Source organism: Acinonyx jubatus, chromosome B1, assembly GCF_027475565.1.
Source record: "Acinonyx jubatus isolate Ajub_Pintada_27869175 chromosome B1, VMU_Ajub_asm_v1.0, whole genome shotgun sequence".
NCBI lineage: Eukaryota > Metazoa > Chordata > Mammalia > Carnivora > Felidae > Acinonyx > Acinonyx jubatus.
In genome coordinates, this window is record NC_069382.1 from 10,186,286 (window position 1) to 10,190,978 (window position 4,693).

A 4,693-nucleotide genomic window follows, 5' to 3' on the forward strand; every position below is an offset into this window, starting at 1 on the left:
ATCTTTCTATTGTGCTTACCGATAAATTTTTGTATTTTCTTAATTTTCTTCCTACCTTATTTTTATCCCTCCTTTGTCTTTGTGTCTGATTCTTAAAGTATTTCTTCTTTTGCTAAATTAAATATCTTATCGTTGATATTTTAGTAATTACTTTCAAATTTTAAAATTACACTTGTCAATAAATGTTGTTTAATTAAAAAAATACCCTTGTCAAGTATTGCACAAAAAATTAGGTATTATATCTATGCTTCTTTGCAGAAACTATCTTGATTTTATTACCTATGTTTTACTTTACTGTATTTTTATCCTCTTCCCCGTCCTAGATATTATTTTAAATATTAATTTTCAATCAGTGGTTATTTAACTTAACTAACATGCATACTGATATTTGTTCAAAATTGCTTCTTAAATCTCAACCTTGCCTTTAGAATTCAGGCTTTCAGTTTCCTTCATACTGAAGGAAAAACAAAAGCAAAGATTGAGAGTATGTAATTGTTGACATATAACTTATTAAATTATTTGTTTCATTCAAATAGGGTTCAATGAAATGTACATTCTCAGTCTTTGTTACCAAATCCCAAAATACATTTCCATTCTTCCTCTTGAATGATGCTTTAGCTGGGTATAACATTCTGGAATACAATTATTTTTTCTCAGCATTTTAAAATGTAATTTCAGTCTTCAGCCTTTTGAGTTTATTTACAGGGCTCAAAATTTTATCTGTCCTAGAAAAATTATCAACAAAATCATTTTGAATATTGTCTCCCAACAATATATATGTTTTATATATAAACATGTAGATATATCTATATCTATCTAGCTATCTATGACAATATTAAATTAATATATTTACAACAGTCTGCTTCATTTTCCAACTATGTAATTTATTTTCAATTTTAATATTCTGTTGTGACCAATTTGAATATTTACAACTGGTATTTATCACTTAGTGGAAAATATTGTATATGTTTTAGAAAGAGAAAATTCAGGAAAATAAAACATAACCATCCCTATAATAAAGCTTTTAAATGGCTTTACATTATGAAATTATTTTGCCTTATGAAGAATTTAACGTATTTAAATATGAAAGAAACATTAACTTCTGCAACAGGTAATTTACTTAACATATGAAATATACTTTTCTCAAACTCCAGAAAGGCACTTCATTATGACCCTCAGGTCCCTAAGTAGCAAGGTAAGATGAGCAGAACTCTCTAGCACCCTTTGGGACTCTACATTTACTGATGATAGAACTAAAATAATTGGTTTTAATGATGTCCATGGCTGCTGCTGCATAAGTAATAAACACTGTACTTTAATAAAAAGCTCATGTTTACTAAGGAAGATATAGATACATAGGTGGGTAAATTTGATTACTAGAAATATCAGAGGCTTTGAGTCATAATAATCTTTTATCTCAGCTCCCTTTACATGTGTGAACTACAGCAGGGGACATTCTCATTACGCTTTAGATTCCCTATTTGAATACAGAATTCAGTAATCCTCACTCCATAGCCCTATTGGTTTTCATAAGAGTATGGAGTTAGGTATAATTATTATTATAATCACAAATGACACATAGAGGGCTTTCAAATATCTATTTATTTAGGTGGTATTTCTTTTTCCCAGATATGTTTGAAATGGGAAAGGCATTAGAGGTCATGTATGACAATTTCATGCTTACTCTAGTAGTTCTTTCATAAGACCCACAGCAGCTAGCCAGCCAGGCTTGTGGCTACACATGTTCAGATATGTGCTACTCCTGATTCATTGTATCACATTATATATTAATAGTGGGGCATATTAAAAATGCATGTATATCATTTAAAATATGGTCCTTTCCAAATTCTAGCAAAACTTTCCCAGTATTGCCACTTAGAAAGACAGTTCTTAACAGTTTTAATACATGTCCTCTCCTTGTAATTATACAAACCTGGAAGGTTTCAGTTGAAATCCAATTCCCATACCCCACCAAAAATCTTGAAATGCCTGGAAAACACCATGTAATCTTCCCTTAAGAATCACGATTAAAAATCACTTTATTCTGTCAAACTATGCTTTTTTTTTTCTGATATTATGGTACCTCATTAGTTAAGAATTTCTCCTCTAAAGCCATACGTATTATTTTTCAACTATTCCACAGGTAAAATCAAATGAAATTAGTGTTTATCAGGCACCTACTTTATGCCAAGGAACTGTTCTACTCACTTTATCAATTATCAAAGTAGGTTATTGGGATAGAGTTCTTTGTAATAAAATATTAGAAAATCTTATGATTTTATTTGTATTATCTCTGATTACATATGTCGTTGTATAGTAACTTTATACAGTTAAACCATACTTACTTAGTAGTTAAACAAAAATTTCAAATATCTCCCCCTCATGCCATAAATTGCTACTTCAAGAGAATCTGGGGGTGCCTGGGTGACTCAGTTGGTTAAGCGTCTGACTTGATTTCGGCTGAGGTCATGATTTCACAATGCGTGAGTTGAAGCCCCTCATCAGGCTCTTTACTGACAGTGCAGAGCCTCCTTGGGATTCTCTCTCCCTTCTCTCTCTCTCTCTCTTTCTCTCTCTCTCTCTCAATTAATAAATAAATAAACTAAAATAATAATAATAAAATTACATAAAGGGACTCTGTCCTTTTATGGTGTAATCATTTTTTTAATCTAAATATCAAAATCCCTATTAAAGCTATAATTTGTTTACATCTATATTGTTTTGTTTATAGCTATATTTTGCTTTGTTTCATTTTCATTTCTGATCTGTATTAAAATCCCAATTCTTTCTTATCAGCTGTGGTTTATAACATTTAATCATTTTGTGTTTTGATTAGCCTGGCATTTCTTTCTAAGTTCACACTGCTGATTAAAATACTACCTAGAACATGATCAGAGCACTTTCTTTTCAAAATACTACTGGAAAAAAAAAAAAAAACATTCTGTGCCAAATTTGGTCATCACTGTTAGTATATTTTATTTTGTCGTCTGCAAATACTCCTAACTTCCATATAAGACACTTTTGTCTTCCCTAAACTGCTCTGCTATAAAATGCACTGTCAAATGTCTTTGTGAAGTTAAGATGCATTATGCACATGGCCCTATTTTAATTTACCAATTTAGCAATTCTCTCAAAACTAGAAATGAGTTCAATTTATAATGGCTTACGCTTAGTGACCTCATAATAACTCTGGGGAAGTTCTGCTTTGCTTTTCTTCTTGTATGTTCAAAAACATTTTTATATTAATATTATTATTCATCATAAAATTGTATTTTCAGTGCAAATTATATTGTAAGCTATATCCTGATATTAGTCCTTTTTATCTTCTGAACAACCTCATTAAGTAGAAACTATTATTATACCTACTTTGAATGTGAGGTAAAAAAAAAAAAAGTTTAGAAAGCATGGTTAATTTTCACGAAGACACATAACTATTACATTGCAACACCAGAGATTAAACCCACATCTGTCTGGATGTAGAGAAATGGGAACCCTCTTGCATTGTTGGTGGGAATGCAAACTGGTGCAGCCACTCTGGAAAACAGTGTGGAGGTTCTTCAAAAAAATTAAAAATAGATCTACCCTATGACCTAGCAATAACACTGCTAGGAATTTACCCAAGGGATACAGGAGTGCTGATGCATAGGGGCACTGGTACCCCAGTGTTTATAGCAGCACTTTCAACAATAGCCAAATTGTGGAAAGAGCCCAAATGTCCATCAACTGATGAATGGATAAAGAAATTGTGGTTTATATATACAATGGAATACTAGTTGGCAATGAGAAAGAATGAAATCTGGCCTTTTGTAGCAATGTGGATGGAACTGGAGAGTGTTACGCTAAGTGAAATAAGTCATACAGAGAAAACAGATACCATATGTTTTCACTCTTATGTGGATCCTGAGAAACTTAACAGAAGACCATGGGGGAGGGGAAGGGAAAAAAAAAGTTAGGGAGGGAGCCAAACCATAAGAGACTCTTAAAAACTGAGAACAAACTGAGGGTTGATGGGGGGTGGGAGGGAGGGGAAAGTGGGTGATGGACATTGAGGAAGGCACCTGTTGAGATAAACACTGGGTGTTGTATGGAAACCAATTTGACAATAAATTTCATATTTAAGGAAAACACATCTGTCTCACTGTAGATTCCATTGTTTAGCTTCATGCAATATATCTATTTCTATGGTTTTTCTTGGAATCAACATCAAGTTTGTTAGTCTGTAGTTTCTAATGTACACTTTTATCCATTAGAAATTTGACACGTTGAGAAATTCTGCTTTTCCTATATCATCTGTTAACATACAAATAGCGTCCCCACACCAAGAAATCTTTTGTTTCTCCTTTTTTCTCTTATTATATATTTGAGAGTGTACTTTTTTTGTCCTTAGTGTTTTTCAGTAGGTGTAGCACGTTTGAGACTTCAGTCTTCTTTACAAAATTTTAGATATTTGTGCAACTTTTTAATAATTTTCTTTAAGCAATCCAATCTGCTTTATGTTATAAAAAGGAGATTAATGTGTGTTAATAAATATTTTTTGACAATTTCTGAGCCACATCTAGCATTTATAGTGTTTTTGTATGATTTAAAATAGAAAAACACACCCTATAGGCTGAAAAATGACGAAGCTACCCTTCCCTCTAAGCTGATACTTCCCCGACCTAGGAGGGGAGTGGGTTGACTAGAGAGGATAATC